The 20,108-nt window shown below is 38.3% G+C and overlaps 1 non-coding gene across 1 annotated transcript; it reads right to left on the bottom strand.

Moving 5' to 3' along the window:
* Positions 1–253: 253 nt before the first annotated feature.
* Positions 254–327, bottom strand: TRNAN-AUU (transfer RNA asparagine (anticodon AUU)). Its single transcript has one exon. It is a non-coding gene; the product is annotated as a tRNA-Asn (tRNA).
* Between the last annotated feature and the right edge of the window lie 19,781 nt (positions 328–20,108).

The raw sequence follows: 20,108 nt of genomic DNA on the forward strand, positions 1-20,108 counted from the left end.
GTTTTGCCACATTCATGAGTGCAAACTTGCTCCCCAGTAAAGACCTACATGTGCTCCTCAATACACACACTGGGCAATGCAGTCCGCTCTAAATCGTCGATTAATGACAAGCTTGTTTTGTGCAATGGAGTTTCAGTCAATTGGAAAACATTTTGAAAAGTTATATTGCAAAAGAAGCACAGGCTTAAAAAAGTGGATTTCACTTCTAAATGATTACATGAAGAAGGAAAGGCGACTAAAAGAAGTGAAAGTACGTCCAAACAGGGATTTGAACCCCAGAACCCTCAGATTAATAGTCTGATGCTCAACTAACTGAGCTATCCGGGCATAGGGATCACTGCCCATCTGAAACTTAATTTTCACTCTACAGCATCTCCATACATGGCTATATCACTGGTCATTGAAGGGCATGAATTACTAGTGCATTCCACACATTTTGACACTGGAGACATAACTTTTTTCAGTCATACCGTATCCAGATATAGAGATTTGCAGCATCTAGGACTTTAATGTTCACCCACGTACGAATTTGAATGTCTTGCCACATTCTTGAGTGCAAACTTGCTCCCCACTAAAGACGTACATGTGCTCCTCAATGCTCGCACTGGGCAATGCAGTCCGCTCTAAATCGTGCATCATCATAGATCAGCACTTCAAATGTACTGTTAATTACTCTGAGTCCAAGTGTCATATCATTGGAAAGCACCTTCTACAAGAAATACTGTACAAGTCTCCAAGATTTCTACTTGCAGCTGCATGCATATCCATATGCATGAACACAAACTACAGGTATACATATTTTCTGTATAGTACATGTACAATTCTTATATATTCAAATAAACAGATTAACTGATTTTAGCTTGTATAATGAACTTACTGTCATTTTAACCATCTCCTATAATCAACTGTTACTTCCAAACCTATTTGCTATTTAATTTATTTTTACGCAAACATTTTCAAAGCATGTTGAACTAACATATATAAAGTACAATATAAACAGTTAACATACTCAACAAAATTGCATTCACACAGTATGTTCAAATATCAAACAACAATACTTGTACAAAAACATAAAAATGTATTTATTTATTTATTTATTCATATGTATATAGCGCGCAAGCAGCCCATGGCATCAAGGTGCTGTTACTTGCAAGAGCTTAGTTACAGGAATAGTGGCATTCAGTGGTACATTATGAATTCCACAAGGCATAGAACTGATATCTTGGTTGGTACAGTTACTCATTACAATACAGTGTATGCATTAAGAACATATGATATGTATTCAACTGGTGCGGCGAATCTTATGTGAATAAGATATTTTTTTTTATGGTTTTGAGGAAGGCACTGAGGGTCAATGTCAATTAAAAAAATCAATGTCTAAATTAAAAACAGTGCTATATACAAACAATATTACTAATTTGTTTCCTTTAGAATTGCAGTGAAAACCATTCTCCTGAAAAAAGCAGCTGAATTTGAAATACAAAGAACAACGAAGAAGAAACCTCCTCATTCCAGAAAAACAGTAAGTTGACTACCACCTTAATATTTGTACTATTACTCCAACACACTGTAAGGTTAATTCATGCTATTTCTGTGCCTAAAAATAAAGATTGTGCACCATTCTGTCCACAAATCCCCATTTCTTAAACAGAGATTTACAGGCAGAATGGAGCACAAATTCCTATTTTTCGACACACAAATGACCCAACTCAGCCCCTAGAATTTTGATATTATAGATACAATAACTGTTTTAATTGTATACCATTAGATTTACTATTTGTACTTCTCCACACCACTAGCTTATTTTCTACTGTCATCTGAACCCCAGTTTAGTAGCACATAAATTCAAGAATACCCATCCTATGCCCAATGCACAAGCACACACCATTACATATATCTTTATCATCTTTCTCAGACACTCATGCACACAGCACACATACATTGCAGAACACCCCAACCCATACCTTCTTTATTTTTTTCAACAGACCCTAAACAATGCCTACCAAAAATCAAGTCCGTAGAAAGCAACGCAGAAGCAGAGTAAACGAAAATAGAAGTGTCCAAAATAAATATCCATCTCTAGCAGAATTTGTAAAGAAAAGTTCAAACAAAACAGCTAATACAGTCATTTAGCAAAACAAAACAAGCTTCAAGTACAGAAACTTTGCCTCCTCTATAAAAATGTAAAACGAACCAGAAAACAATTAACAAAAATTCAGCTACCACTACAGATAAAACTGCTCCTATAAATCTTGATATTGTGCAAAGTAAGCATACCAAAAAAAGTATTTTAGCAAAAATGTTCCATCACAGAGTCCTTCAAAATCTTATAAAACAGGAGAGAAATCAGGCACAACCCTTAAAACCTATCGTAGGAAATTAATCTTAGAAGCATTGATAGACAGTGCAATCCTTCTCAAAAGAAAGTTATTTATTTTAGTGTTAAACAAAATGAAACCACTAACAAAACTAATGACTAAATTACAAAAAAGATTTCTCAATAAATGAAATGTCAACAGAAATAACTTCTTAAGTATCTGTGGAGGTGAATGGAGTCACACTACAATTGCCATACATAGCAGTGGACGAGGTTATGAAAAAGTTAATAATACCATAATGGAAAAAGAAATACTGCTTGCAGAAATATCCCCAGAAAACCTAGAATTACCTCTCCATTCAAATGAATCAGAACGTCTAGTATACAAATGGCCATGCAGTCAATGTGCCAATAAGACCCGAGGCGGCGGGCCAAAACCGCCCCAGGTAATGCCCCGGTCCGTAGTTATAGGCCCGACCGTAGCGAGGGCCTTAACGAAGCCCCGGGCAATACCGTGGGCGGTATTGGTCAGCCGCCGAGGGTCTTATTGCCATTAGTACCCCAGCGTGTTATACCGGGGTACTAATTGCTTTTTTTTTTCTGTTCCGAAACGTTTCAGAACAGAAAAAAAAAAGACCAAGAAAATGGCCGCCGCCATGGAAAGGGAAAACGTAGTCCATTTTCCCTTTCCATGGCGGCCATCGGGAGCGGACGGGCTGGGAACACAAGTGTTCCCAGCGCGTCCGCTCCCGAAAAAGGATTTAAAAAAAAGGTAAGTGGGGTTGGGAGGGCGGGAGAGGGAAAAAAAAAAAGAAAAACGTACCTGCCACCCCGGCGGGGGACGAGGGAAGCTCCCAGCCTTGTGGAGGCGCAGAGCGGGTATGGCCCCGCTCCGAGTCTCCACACGGCTGGAGGCTTCCCTCGTCCCCCATTGGGGATGCAGGAACAAGAAGGTAAGTTGGGGGCAGTGGGAGGGAAGGGAATTAAAAAAAAAGAATTACCCAAGTCCCCGGCTGGGGGCGAAGGCAGCCTCTCAGCCGCGAGGAGGCTCGGAGCGGGGATGGTCCCATTTCGAGCCTCCTCATTGGATGATGGGCTGCCACGCCCCTCGCTGGGAACAGAGTAGCCGGCACGCACGACGTAACTGGGAACACTGTGTGGTATGGCTCGCAAATGAGCCAATCACCACACAGTATTCCCTTTGCACCGGGCGTGCCGGGTACTAATGTGCAATATTCCCACAAAATCTTTCAAGTCTCTACGCCAAATCCTCAATCTATATGTGAAAGGCAAAGAAAAAAATCAAAATTAAACTACTGCAAAATATGGATACCTGTCCATTGCGCAAGTACACAGGACTACAAGGACATTCATTGGCCTGCATTTCAGGAACTAATTGCAAAACCACCATCTATTATATCAAAATGATATCAACACATCATTCAACTATAAGAAATCTAGTCTACAAACTGTATTATGCTAAAAGTCCTGCTTTAGCACTAGCCAATTTAAATAACATTCTTCTACATGGTACAGCAAAAGAGCTACTTGAAGAAATCGACTATATCCAGAAAAAATATTTTGGAAAATGAAAGCCACTTACAGAATGAAATAGCTTTAAAGCAAATTGGCAACATTTCTATGCATGGCAACCTTCTACAACACACATACAAAAAAAAAAACTGAAATTTAAAAGTACATCTGCTGAAGTAACAAACCATGTGTGTGTATGTTGCCATAGAACTTATTATATAAGTAACACAAAACTGTAGACCTAACATACAAAATAGAAGACAATGAAGATTCTAAATGGTTTGAATTAGCTCTCTACCTTATAGCAGAAAACAAATACGAAATAACTGACCCCTTAATACTTTGCAGTTACTGCACTTCAAAACAACCAAACTCCTTCACGTGCTATCACAAATAATTTGGAATTATTTCCACTACCAAATCCCCTACAACAACTCAATTTATATGAGAGCATCATAATTCAAACAGTGCACCCCTTTCAAGCAATAATACGCCTTCAACCAAAAACAGCAAAATGACCTCCCTCTGAATTAGTGAAAGGTATTCGTGGAAAGGTAGTGTACTTACCATTAGATTTAAAAGAAAATGTGCACACTCGAGGAGTGCAACATCCAATGGAGCAATATTTAATTATCTTAGTAAATGGTGTACCTACAAAAGACAAAAAAAATTGGCAACAACTGGTAGATTTACATAAAGTTAGACAAGCCTTGCAATATCTAAAAGACAATAGTGAATATTACAAAGAAATTAATATTGAAGAAAACTTGAAGGATACCAGTGAAATAATTCAAGAGACACAAGAAGCTTGTCAATTTGAGCTCCTAGATCCTGCTACAATATCCAATACTTTAGACCATTATACAATTCACCCATTGCACTCTAATGAAGATGCACTAGAAACGTACCAAATGCGTCAAACAAAAGGATCACCAATCAGCATATGGGAAAAAAGTATAGAAGCATGTGCTTTTCCTCTACTCTTTCCTTCTGGCAAAGGGGGAAGGTACGATGATAGACCTATTCAAATAACAGCATCAGCATCAGAATACCGCTCATTACAGATGTATTCTGAAGATCCCAGATTTAGACAAAATGTGGAATACATATTCCACCTACTCTTTGAAAGTGAACTAGTAACTTTATGTTACGGAGTTGCACACACATTAAAATCAGGATCCCACTTTCAAAATATGTCAGCTACACAATTATTACAAAAAGTGCAACAAAAATATGAGGTTTTACAATCAAATATTACAAATCTGTTAGGAAACATGCATGGTGCTAAAGAGTACTGGTTTCGACGTCATGGAGATGTACGTTGTATGATCAGAAACCTTGGACCACCCACTTGGTCTGTTACATTAGGTTGTGAAGAATATGCATGGGAAGATTAACATGATTTGCTATGCATATCAAACAAAAACAAAACAAACATAGATATACTAACACCTGGAGAACTTTGTTCTCTAGATCCTGTTAATGTTTCAAGATATTTTCACCATCGCTTCATTGCTATGCTACACTTTATTTGTAATAAAACTGTTCCTCCCCTCGGAGAAGTACAACACTTCTTTTGGAGAAAAGAATACCAAGCCAGAGGAGCACCACATATCCACATATCCACATGCTTTTATGGATAAAAGATGCTCCTAAATTTGGTCAAGACAGTGATGCCACTGTTTTACAGTTTATTGAAAAATATGTCACTTGTGAAATTCCATCAGAAGCAACAAATAGTGATCTTCATGCACAAATTTTACAATTTCAAAGACACAAATGTGGCAAATATTGTCGTAGCAAATACAAAAACAAAGGGAGATACTACACCAAATGCCGCTTTGGTTTCCCTAGACCGGTTAAATCAGGTCAAGTGAACAACTTCATGTCTTCAGTTAGACACAGTGTTAAAGGTAAATCACCTAAAAATACAAATTACATAAAAAGAACAGAAGAAGAAAAATATATCAATGATTACAATGCAATCATTGCCCACTTATGGAATGCAAACGTAGATGTGCAGTACATTGCAGACAATTCCACTGCAGTTGCATGATATCTTACAGCATACTTAACGAAAGCAGAAAAAACAGAGCTCCAAAACCACTGGAATGACCTGTCATCAGACAAAATACTGTTTCAGAAATTATACAGTTTGGGCATAAAAATGCTCTCCCATAGTGAATGTGGCTCCTATGAAGCAGCAGATTGTTTAACTGGTACTGCTTTGTATGGAAAATCTGTAAATATCGTATGGCTAAGTCTTGGTCCTGCTAAATCTAGAAAAAGAGTTCTAAAATCATATGAAGATATAGAAACAATAGCCAAACATGATCCCAAAAACCAAGACATTTTAAAAAAACAATTTACTGGACACATACTACGCAAACAGAAGTAACACTTTGGAAACCATGTGTCTATACCACATAGCCCAAAACTTCACAAACAAAAATAATATAAAACCCGATGAAAAAAAAGGTAAATACAGAGTGACAAATTGTGAAGGCAGCTTAGTAAAACTCACCAAACCAAATTTAAAAAAAGACTCCTCAACATAAAGAACTATATTACATGTCCCTGCTACAACTCTTTAAACCATGGAAAAAAGAAGAAGAAATACTAGATAACTATGACTCCTATGAAGACGCTTTCAAAGCAAATGAAAGCACTATAACTGATGTAAACTTTACACAGTACAAAACAATGTTGCACAATGAACATCAACACGAAGAAGAACTCCAGGCCCAACTAGATAAGGACACTCCTGACAGCAGTCAACCTTCTCTAACAGGAAGCCAAGAACCACTGGGAGAGCCACTAATAACAAATGAGGCAGAATTAGCTATGACAGAAGTAGATAACACCATGTGTCAGTATGAAGATAAAGAAGACTTAACTATACTACCTTCAAAACTAAACAATGAGCAAAGTAGAATTTTTCAAGAAGTAACAAAAGAAATTGCACATGGTGTACAACATGAAAACAAAGAATGCACCTGCCAAAATTACAAACCTATACTGCTGTACGTCAGTGGTGAAGCTGGTTCTGGAAAAACATTCTTAATCAAAATCATCAGTAAATTCCTTCAACAATTGACAAACAATAAACTGTCAGCTGTTGTCACTGCCCCCACAGGTTTAGCTGCCTACAACATAGGCGCTGTCCCTTTACACCGATTACTACTCCTGCAAGTAGAACACCAAAACAAATGAGACTATTACAAACTTTCTACAGAAGCTGCAATGGAACTACGCAGAGTATTAAAACAAATGAAAATGCTACTAATAGATGAAGTGAGCATGGTCTCCAACCTAATGTTGGCTTTGATTCACCTTAGATTACAAGAAGTACTCAAAACAAACTACGAAGAGCTCTTTGGAGGAAAACACATTATTGTTTTTGGAGATCTTCTTCAATTGACACCAGTGAAAAGTGAGCCTATTTTTAAAACCTTAGGACACAAACTCTGCCGTAAAACTGTTGGCAGCATTGGAAATGTCAACCTTTGGCAACATTTCCAATACAGAGAATTAATAGAAAACATGTGGCAATCTGCAGATCTCACTTCTGCCAACATCTTAAAAAGTATTAGAGTTGGTATACTATCTCAAGAAGCACAAGCAATATTGAAAACCGGGCACATTCATGAACTTTATGGTGATAATGCATGTGCTACGGATGTTATGGAACAATTAGCCCAATTGTATGGCCTTAATGCCAACTCTTGCAAGCTGTTTCAAATTCAAAGAAATGCAACGAATAATTGAAATTAGCGCCACAGATAAACTAGACATACATGGTATGACACTATCCATATGTGAACAAGCCACAACAAGACTAAATAGTTTAGAAAATTCAATCTCCAACACAGCTGGATTGGAAAAATTAAAATTATCCTTAAATTGCAGAGTAATGCTTAAACGTAACCTTGACGTGGATCAAGGACTAGTTAATGGAGCACTGGGTACAGTTGTTGGCTTTCAAACATACCCACGTGACAACAACATTCAGTTTGTCAATATTCTCTTTGACAAACTTTCAGAAGTGAAAAGGATAAGACGCTCAACAGCTCGATTCCTTCTCTTCAAAGACATGTATGTACGCAGAGAACAATTTTCTCTTACTCTTGCATACGCAGTCACCATTCATAAATCACAAGGTCTTACCCTAGACAAAGCATTGATAGACATTGGTAACATAGTCTTTAAAGAAGGCATGATCTACGTAGCACTATCATGCTTACATACACTTGACGGTCTATTTCTAATCAACTTTGATGCAAGTAAAGTAAACGCTGACATTCCTTGCATTTTAGAATACAATAGACTTCGTTCACTATACACCCCCCATCTACAAACATATCCTGTTCCACAAAAAGGAAAATGTTCTAAAAGAAAACTAAATCAAACAGAAATGCAACAGGATGTTACTGCAAATCCTCCAAAGAGAGTAAAAGAAACTAATACTTCATCAAGTACCACAAGCAAAAAAGAACCTGTTGGGGAAAGTAAACTAGGTACTTCTTCAAAGAAGGAAGACAAACTCGAAAAAAAGCACCCAGATACAGAACTACCTGGTCCATTTAAACTTTCAAATGTAATTGGTGTAAGTTGCTACGCAAATGTAGCAATGAATATTCTATTTCAATTACCACCAATTGTTGACAACATTTACTTACACAGTACAGACCAATTGTGTTTGCAAATGTTAGTACTTCATAGAAACGCGACAAACAATCCTGACAACATGTATAGTGTTTATGGAATAAGCAAGAATTGGACTACTGTGCTCGAATGGTGAAATTCACTATAAACCCACAGGAAGATCCACAAGAATTTCTAATGTACTTACTACAAGTACTGGAGAAAAAAAACATACCTATAAATGAAATCTTCCAGATTTCATACATGTGGAAACATACATGCACTCTCTGCAACAATGTGACACAAGAACAAAAAATCCCCAATGAGCGCTTTGTGTATGTAACAATACCTAATTGTGAATCCGTTCCATTTCAGCAACTTGTACAAAATACAAACCATGGTAGATTATGTACTACCTGCAATTCGGATAATCGCTCCACCTTACTAATTCAAACACATAGTAAATACGTAATACTAATGCTTCTACGTTACAATGCAGATGGTACCAAAAACAACTGCAAGCTGACTGGATACACACATGGTCAAGTATCACTTGGTAAGAAAACCTTCACACCAATAGGTATAATCTACCACACAGGAGTCACAACCAATGCAGGTCACTATACTGCATATATAAAAAAAATGTGGATCGTTCGAATGTAATGATACTACCATTACTCTAAAGCAGAGATTACCTGCAAATCTTACAAACGCTTATTTAATCTTCTTAAAACCAAAACTTTTTAACTAAACTGTACTTAAACATTAACTAAACTTCTATTAAAAAACTATAAACTTTTACAATATGCCAACAGCTGTATAACTGCCCCAAGATTCTACAAGAACTAAACAGATAAATGAATACCACTAAATTATATCAAACAATAAACAGTTTGAATACGCCAACTGGTATCTAACTACCCCAAGATTTTCAATAACCAAACAGATAAAGAAATACCACTACATTATAACAAAAAATAGACAGTTAGAATACGCCAACTGGTATCTAACTGCCCCAAAATTTTACAATATCCAAACAGATAAATCAATACCACTTCATTATAACAAATAATAGACTTAGAATATGTCAACAGGTATCTAACTGCTCCAAAAATCTACAACAAACCAATATATAGAGCATTAGCCAGAAACAACAAGTGAACACTGAAAACAAACAAACACATAGACTGTAGCATAACAAAAAAGGTTTTTTTTTAATCCAACATGGATTTTTCTTTCTCCCACAGACCCAATCATTTTAGCAACAAACACAGACACTGAGCAAATTGCACAGTACACTGGTTTGTAATCTACTAAATAAGAGGGTAAAAAAAATGTTGATTACTCAATGGTATAGGTCGTTACAAAATACCAATACTAACATGACCTTTTCTTTTATCACAGAAATGAACAAGAAATACATGTACTCCAGTTACTAAACCAAACAGTAAGTATATTATAATAAGTACAACCATCACAGCAAATCACACCCATAGTGTCTTATAACTTCATTGCTTATAAATTTGTTCTTGGATCCCAAAGTGATAAGCCACTATGGGTGTAATATGCTGCGGTGGTTGTGGCCAGGGCATAGAGTCTTGGGTGCATGGCCATATGGCCATGCTCCCAAGACTCTATGCCCTGGCCACAACCACCGCAGCATATCTCACCCATAGAGTCAAACAAGTTAACTATGGCATATGGACACTTTTAATGTCTGCGGACATGATGAGTGTTCTTAGAACAGTTTCAACTTGCCTACTAACAGTACGGACAGGCATAGCGTCCTCAGGACACCCCCATTTTGTTTATTTACGAACATCCCAGGACAAATGATGTGTTCTTAGAACACTTTCATCTTGCCATCGAACAATACGGACAGCGTCCTCAGGACACACCCATTCTGTTTATTTTCGAACATTTCAGGACACCGCGAGTGTTCTTAGAACAGTTTCAGCTTGCCAGCGAACAATACGGACAGCGTCCTCAGGACACACCTATTTCGTTTATTTAGAACATTTCAGGACACCGCGAGTGTTCTTAAAACAGTTTCAGCTTGCTCGCGAACAATACGTACAAGCGTAGTGTCCTCAGAACATCCCCATTTTTGTTTATTTACAAACATCCCAGGACACTTCATGTGTTCTTAGAACAATTTCAACTTGCTTGCGAACAGTACGGACAGGCATACCGTCCTCAGGACACCCCCATTTTGTTTATTGATGAACATCCCAGGACACATGATTTATTCTTAGAACAGTTTCAACTTGCCTACGAACAGTACGGACAGGCATAGCGTCCTCAGGACACCCCCATTTTGTTTATTGACGAACATCCCAGGACACATGATGTGTTCTTAGAACACTTTCATCTTGCCAGCGAACAATACGTACAGCGTCCTCAGGACACACCCATTTCATTTATTTTCGAACATTTCAGGACACCGCGAGTGTTCTTAGAACAGTTTAAGCTTGCTTGCGAACAATACGTACAAGCGTAGTGTCCTCAGAACACCCCCATTTCGTTTATTTACAAACATCCCAGGACACTTCATGTGTTCTTAGAACCATTTCAACTTGCTTGCGAACAGTACGGACAGGCTTACCGTCCTCAGGACACCCCCATTTTGTTTATTGATGAACATCCCAGGACACATGCTGTGTTCTTAGAACAGTTTCAACTTGCCCACGAACAGTACGGACAGGCATAGCGTCCTCAGGACACCCCCATTTTGTTTATTTACGAACATCCCAGGACACATGATGTGTTCTTAGAACACTTTCATCTTGCCAGTGAACAATACGGACAGCGTCCTCAGGACACACCCATTTTGTTTATTTTTGAAAATTTCAGGACACCGCGAATGTTCTTAGAACAGTTTCAGCTTGCTTGCGAACAATACGTACAAGCGTAGTGTCCTCAGAACACCCCCATTTTGTTTATTTACAAACATCCCAGGACACTTCATGTGTTCTTAGAACAATTTCAACTTGCTTGCGAACAGTACGGACAGGCATACCTTCCTCAGGGCACCCCCATTTTGTTTATTGACAAACATCCCAGGACACATGATGTGTTCTTAGAACAGATTCAACTTGCCTGCGAACAAAGCAGATAGGCTTACCGTCCTCAGAACACACCCATTTTGTTTATTTAGAACATTTCAGGACATCCGCGATGTCTGCAGACAAAGCAAACACAACACGGGGGTCTACCACCTAAATAAATACAACATTTAACCCATCTCTTACTCCCCCACCCTCCCCAAACAGTTTTACACACCAACACACTCTACTAAATACTATTTTTCCACCAAGTTTCACCGCGCTGTCCGCGGACGTCCGCGAATCCAAGATGGCGGGCGTTGCCGAAAATCTGACGCACTTCATGCTCTTCACCGCCCAATCAGTGAACACGTTGCATGTCCGCGGACACGACACGCATCGCCTAGCCAATCAGGACCCTGTCCACGAGTGAACAGGGAAGTGTGTCCGCGGACCGAACATAGATATCACAAATTTTTGGTGACCTACTTTTTGGTCATTTTAAAAAAAACTACTGGACGGATTCTCACCAAATGTGCAAAAGCACGCTTTCGGGACCAAGCCGCTGTTCCTGGTCCAAATTTGGTGAAAATCCGTCCAGCGGTTTGGGCTGTAGGCGTGAGCAAAGTTTTTTCCCCATTCAGTCCATGGGAAAAAAAGTTTTGGGACCCCCCTTATAACTTTGCCCCCCCGGACCAAACCTCACCAATCTTTGCAAAAAAAATTCAGAGTGGGCCTTATACTTTTTTTGCTAAGTTTGGTGAGGATTCGTCCAAGGAGAGCAAAGTTATAAGCCACCCAAAAAGGGCTCTTCCTATGGAAACAGCAACTTAACCATAACTACATGCCCACTCCCGTGGCCATGTAATATATATATATATATATATATATATATATATATATATATATATATATATTTTTTTTTAGTTCCTGACTGTTACTGAAGAAAACCATGTGGCCTAGATATGTCAGTAAAGGAAAAAAGGGGGAGCGAGACATGTGATGTCGTCAGTGATGTCATCAATGACATTTGTGATGTCATCTTTGATGTCCTGGGTGTTAGCCTTAGCAGTGCACGGTGGTGGCGCGAGTTATGGTTGCTTAGCTTACCATAACTGGCAAATTTCAAAGGTTTTTCGGTTTTACTTGGAACCATAACGTCCCTTTAACAAAGTTTTTTCACTGAATTTCATAGGTTTTTAGTAGCGCAACTTAATCATAACGTCCCTTTAACAAAGATTTTTCACTGAATTTCATAGGTTTTTAGTAGCACAACTTAACCATAACGTCCCTTTAACAAAGTTTTTTTTACTGAATTTCATAGGGTTTTAGTAGCACAACTTAACAATAATATCTCTGACTTTATGTACGTGTAACATAGAACAGTACAACGTCCTTTCGTCGCAGGATGTTTTTTGGTGGGGTTATTTACAGCGATTTTTTTCGAAACAAAAAAAAAATTGATGGGTTTTTCCGGAAAACAAAATTGCGGTAAGAAACCCCACGAAAAAACATCCTGCGATGAAATGACATGGAACCCATATAACATACTGAACCCCCTCTACCGAATTTGATGTCCGCGAACTCCTCTAATGTCCGCGGACATATGCGAACAACAGCACCACTACCCAAAAAATCTGGGGGGTATGTTTAATTGTTATATCGTAACATATGAACATTTTAAAAATTCACAAACCAGCACACATACACATTATATGTAGTAATAAATAAGAAGTGTAACCCATATATATAACACATTAACCATTCATTTAAATACAATATGTTCTAAAATGGAAGATACCAAAAGAAGAAAGATAGTCTGCCAGCATGATTACCTCACAGAAACTCCACAACTAAGAGCAACAGCAGCTCTACAGACCAGTAAGAACACACCTTACCAGAAGCTAGTAAGTGTACCGCATTTTAGTCATATATTTGTAAACTTAATGTATTAGATACTATTTTATATACATTAAACATATACATTCTTTTTTGTACAGACCATACAAAAATTGAAAATACTAAAGAAAATGAAGTATTGGATAAGACTCTCCAACACATAGAAGAAAAAATGGACTTACTCATGGCAAATTTTAACAATTTAAAAAACTTTGTAGAGGATCACTTGAAACAAACAACTACATACCATTGTCCCACATGTACCTGTCCCCCTCACCATATCCCAGTCAATTATCCCCAAACCCTCTCCATGAACCAAAAAGTTTTGATGAGACTTCCATCCCTTCTTCACCTCATAATAATCCTATTGAAACCCTCAATTCTCCTGTTTTTGTTTCAGTTTCTGCCTCAACTTCTCTGTCATAAATTTAATATCCATATAAAATAAAGTAAAATTATTATATTGTGTCGTAGTTCATTTGTTGTCTTTTTTTAAAAACCAGTTCAGGTGTCCGCGGACAGCGCGGGTTACCGGAATGTCCGTAAAGAAACAAAAATGGGGGTGTTCTGAGGACACTACGCTTGTATGTATTGTTCGCAAGCAAGCTGAAAGTGTTCTAAGAACACACACGGTGTCCTGAAAAGTTCATCAATAAACCAAAATGGGGGTGTCCTGAGGACGCTAGATCTGTCCGTATTGTTCGCAGGCGAGTTAAAACTGTTCTAGGAACACACGCGTTGTCCTGAAATGTTCGTAAATAAACAAAAAGGGGGTGTCCTAAGGACGCTATACCTGTCCGTATTGTTCGGAGGCAAGCTGAAACTGTCCTAAGAACACACACAGTGTCCTAAAATATTTGTAAATAAACAAAATGGGGGTGTCCTAAGGACGCTAGACATGTTTGTGCTGTTCGTAAGCATGTTCAAACTGTTCTAAGAACACATCAAGTGTCCCGGGATGTTCGCAAATAAACAAAATGGGGGTGTCCTAAGGACGCTATACCTGGCCGTATTGTTCGGAGGCAAGCTGAAACTGTCCTAAGAACACACACGGTGTCCTGAAGTGTTCGTCAATAAAAAAAAGGGGTTGAAACTGTTCTGAGAACAAACGCCTGTCCGTAACTGTTCGTTTCACTTGTGATGCACTTTTAATTAGTTTCAGGACCCAAACAGTGTCCGTAGAACACCAACGCGCATGCGCAAAACAGTTTCAGTGCGTTTGATGTCCTGCGGACCCCGCTCCCTTCGCAGACATGTTCGCAAAGCCAGCATGTGACCGCACCCACGCTGAGCGTGTGTTCTGACTGCGAACACTGTTCGTGTCCCTGAACAATTTAAAACTACCTTTTCAAGCAATGCACACTATTTTTCAAAAATAACACACCATAGCACAAGTCCCACATAGTAATCATGAGTTTCTACATACTTTTTGTGACTTTTTGAACCTTTTTTGGTGTTCGATCTGTCCGCGGACAGCGCAGCTGTCTGCGGACTGCGCACAAGCACCCCCATAAAAGGCCACACCCTAGAGCTCATTATCACTGTGTTTATGGCTATTTTACAGGACACAGTGCATTTTGCTCCCAACTCTGCAGATTTTCATCTGAAACCTGATGGCATCAATGGCTCCACTACTGCCACCTGGTGCTGCATCTGCCTCAGCACCAGCCACACCCCCCCACCACCACCACCTCCCCGAGGGCCTGAAGAGGGGAACAGGAGTGAGGATGCAGAGGAGGATGAAGAGGATGATGAGAATGAGGTAGAGGAACTCCCTACTACCAGCACTCTGCATGAGTCTTGGGTGTGGCGGTTATTTACCGCTCATGTTAATGTTCCTACGGCGCGGGCGAACCGAGTCACCTGCAAAGAGTGCAAAATGGTACTCAGTCGCGGGAGGGCTGGTTCATACAGCTTTGGGACAACTACCATGAAGCGCCACCTAAGGTCATTCCACTCTGGGGGGAAATTGGCAAGGTTGTACCTTGCGAAGAGCGTAGTAGGTTGACTTCCTCTACTTCATCCTCTGTTTCCGATCCTTTCACCACAAGGAACACTCCTGTGGGAAAGCGTATTCCTCAAACTGCCTCACAGACCATACGCAATACTGATGAGCCTTGCCTTTCGAGGGTTACAGTTGTGTGTATGTACTGTGACGCAGTACTGTGCAGGGGGGAGTAACTTCAAAGTGCTTTTGAGGCTTTGGTATCAGAGCACGAGAAGATCTGCTCACTACCCAAGTAAAACCCACTCTACATCTTCCTCTGTCTGGATGTTGCTCTGTCTTCAAAGTAGCACAGACAGGTAGCAAGTCCAACCGCTTCATTCCACGTACTCCATGCCAGTGCACCTCCACATGTGGGAATCCAAGATCTACAGCTACTCCACAGCTTTCTGCATGCATCTTCAACCAATGTATCCACGAGTCTCCCAAAATCCAAAAAATCTGTTTTCTGAAACACACAGCCATAGCTATCTGTTCTTCTCTCAGCAAAAAGAGTATCTGAGAAAACTCTTTCCTGGCACAACACACCCAATAAACTTTACTGACCAATCCCTTGCTCTGCTCATTCTCATTTGCATGCCTCCTCACCCCAAAATCCCCAGATGTAACACGCAATGTCCGCAGACTACCGCCATGTCCGCGGACATATCGTAACATGGACAGTCCTACCATTTTCATTTCACTTTCTGTGCCATTCCCTCATTGGATATAGCTAAGAAGTCACATGACCATCCACCAATCACATCCAAGACCTCTACATCTAACTGCATCATCATAGATCAGCACTTCAAATGTACTGTTAATCACTCTGAGTGCAAGTGTCATATCATTGGAAAGCACCTTCTACAAGAAATACTGTACAAGTCTCCCAGATTTCTACTTACAGCTGCATGCATATCCATATGCATGAACACAAACTACAGGTATGCATATTTTCTGTATAGTCCATGTACAATTCTTATAGATTCATATAAACAGATTAACTGACTTTTAGCTTGTATAATCTATCCAATGAATTTACTGTCATTTTTTCCATCTCCTATAATCAACTGTCACTTCCAAACCTATCTGTTATTTAATTTCTTTTTTTCACACACATTTTCAAAGCATGTTGAACTAACATATTTAAAGTACAATATAAACAGTTAACATACTCAAACAAAATTGCATGCACACAGTATGTTCAAATATCAAACAAAAATACGTGTACAAAAACATAAAAATTAATTTATTTATTTATTTATTTATTCATATGTATATAGCGCGCAAGCAGCTCATGGCATCGAGGCGCTGTTACTTGCAAGAGCTTAGTTACAGGAATAGTGGCATTCGGTGGTACATTATGAATTCCACAAGCCATAGAACTGATATTTTGATTGGTACAGTTACTCATTACAATACAGTTTATGCATTAAGAACATATGATATGTATTCAACTGGTGCGACGCATCTTATGTGAATAAGATAGTTTTCATGGTTTTGAGGAAGGCGCTGAGGGTCAATGTCAATTAAAAAAATAAATGTCTAAACAGAAACAGTGCTATATACAAACAAAATTACTAATTTGTTTCCTTTACAATTGCAGTGAAGACCATTCTCCTGAAAAGAAACAGCTGAATTTGAAATACAAAGAACAACTAAGAAGAAACCTGCTCATTCCAGAAAAAAAGTAAGTTGACTACCACCATAATATTTGTACTATTAATTAAACACGCTGTAAGGTTAATTCATGCTATTTCTGTGCCTAAAAATAAAGATTGTGCACCATTCTGTCCACAAATCCCAATTTCTTAAACAGAGATTTACAGGCACAATGGCACACAAATTCCTATTTATCGACACACAAATGACCCAACTCAGCCGCTAGAATTTTGATATTATAGATACAACAACTGTTTTAATTGTATACCATTAGATTTACTATTTGTACTTCTCCACACCACTAGCTTACTTTCTACTGTCATCTGAACCCCAGTTTAGTAACACATAAATTCAAGAATACCCATCCCATGCCCAATGCACAATCACACACCATTACATATATCTTTATCATCTTACTCAGACACTCATGCACACAGCACACATACATTGCAGAACACCCCAACCCATACCTTCTTTATTTTTTTCAACAGACCCTAAAGAATGCCTACCAAACATCAAGTCCGTAGAAAGCAATGCAGAAGCAGAGCAAATGAAAATAGAAGTGTCCAAAATAAGCATCCATCTCTAGCAGAATTTGTAAAAAAAAGTTCGAACAAAACAGCTAATATAGTCATTTAGCGAAACAAAACAAGCTTCAAGTACAGAAGCTTTGCCTCCTCTATCAAAATGTAAAACGAACCAGAAAACAATTAACAAAAAATCAGCTACCACTACAGATAAAACTGCTCCTATAAATCTTGATATAGTGCAAAGTAAGCATACCAAAAAAAGTATTTTAGCAAAAATGTTCTGTCACAGAGTTCTTCAAAATCTTATAAAAACAGGAGAAAAATCAGGCACAACCCTTAAAACCTATCGTAGGAAATTAATCTTAGAAGCATTGATAGACAGTGCAATCTTTCTCAAAAGAAAGTTATTTATTTTACTGTTAAACAAAATGAAACCACTAACAAAACTAATGACTAAATTACAAAAAAGACTTCTCAATAAACGAAATGTGAACAGAAATAACTTCTTAAGTATCTGTGGAGTTGAATGGAGTCACACTACAAGCACATAACCATACTTTAATGAAGAAGCATACAAAAAAAAGCAAACAAATACAATTGCCATACATAGCAGTGGACGAGGTTATGAAAAAGTTAATAATACCATAATGGAACAAGAAATACTGCTTACAAAAATATCCCCAGAAAACTTAGAATTACCTCTCCATTCAACTGAATCCGAACGTCTAGTATACAAATGGCCATGCACGTCAATGTGTAACATTCCCAAAAAATCTTTCAAGTCTTTACGCCAATTCCTCAATCTATATGTGAGATGCAAAGAAAAAATCAAAATGAAACTACTGCAGAATATGGATACCTGTCCAGTGTGCAAGTACACAGGACTACAAGGACATTCATTGGCCTGCATTTCTGGACCTACTTGCAAAACCACCTTCCATTATATCAAAATGATATCAACACATCATTCAACTATAAGAAATCTAGTCTACAAACTGTACTATGCTAAAAGTCCTGCTTTAGCACTAGCCAATTTAAATAACATTCTTCTACATGATACAGCAAAAGACCTACTCCAGGGAGAGCGAAGTTATAAGGCACCCAAAAAGGGCGCTTCCTATGGAAACAGTAACTTAACCATAACTACATGTAATATATATATATATATATATTCAATGAAAAAACTTTGTTAAAATGGACGTTATGCTTAAGTTGCGCTACTAAAAACCTATCAAATTCAGTAAAACAACGTTGTTAAAGGGACGTTATGGTTCAAAGTAAAACCGAAAAACCCCTGAAATTCAGCAGTTATGGTAAGATAAGCAACCATAACTCGCGTCACCGTGCACTGCTAACACTAACACCCAGGACATCAAAGATGACATCACAAATGTCATTGATGACATCACGGATGACATCACATGGCTGGCTCTCCCTTTTTTCCTTTACTGACATATCTAAGCCACATAGTTTTCTTCAGTAACAGTCAGGAAGTAAAAATTGAAAAAGTGTACTATATTTGTAGACTTAGGGTCAAGTCATATCATATGAAACATATATATAGCGGAAGACACAGACTTGAAAGAGAGCAATCCTTTCTGTGCATGAAGATAATCATTAGAGTTATCAGCACTTTCTCATAGTTTTATTTTTATTACTATACCTTCCCTGTATATGCTCATATTTATATACATTGTACTCACACTCCTTTCCTTAGTGTTCACTGACATCATTTGATACACATACTTACAGTAAGTATCAGCTTTGAAACAGAGGAATCATTTCTCTGCATAAAGATAATCAGTTAGGTTATGAACTCTTTCTGCTACTACTTCTGCTTTTTTGCTTACTTCTCTATACCTGTATATACTCATATTTGTATGTGTTGTTGTCTCTTTGTGTTATGTCTGTATTAAGTGTAATTATGTATTAAGTGGGTTTTATTAGCTACTTATTACATGTTAGATTATGAATATTGCACTTCATCATCAGACTTACTCATGGCAAATTTTAACAATTTAAAAAACTTTGTAGAGGATCACTTGAAACAAACAACTACATACCATTGTCCCACATGTACCTGTCCCCCTCACCATATCCCAGTCAATTATCCCCAAACCCTCTCCATGAACCAAAAAGTTTTGATGAGACTTCCATCCCTTCTTCACCTCATAATAATCCTATTGAAACCCTCAATTCTCCTGTTTTTGTTTCAGTTTCTGCCTCAACTTCTCTGTCATAAATTTAATATCCATATAAAATAAAGTAAAATTATTATATTGTGTCGTAGTTCATTTGTTGTCTTTTTTTAAAAACCAGTTCAGGTGTCCGCGGACAGCGCGGGTTACCGGAATGTCCGTAAAGAAACAAAAATGGGGGTGTTCTGAGGACACTACGCTTGTATGTATTGTTCGCAAGCAAGCTGAAAGTGTTCTAAGAACACACACGGTGTCCTGAAAAGTTCATCAATAAACCAAAATGGGGGTGTCCTGAGG

Source organism: Ambystoma mexicanum, unplaced genomic scaffold, assembly GCF_040938575.1.
Source record: "Ambystoma mexicanum isolate Mex_15411 unplaced genomic scaffold, UKY_AmexF1_1 Mex_scaf1, whole genome shotgun sequence".
Taxonomy (NCBI): domain Eukaryota; kingdom Metazoa; phylum Chordata; class Amphibia; order Caudata; family Ambystomatidae; genus Ambystoma; species Ambystoma mexicanum.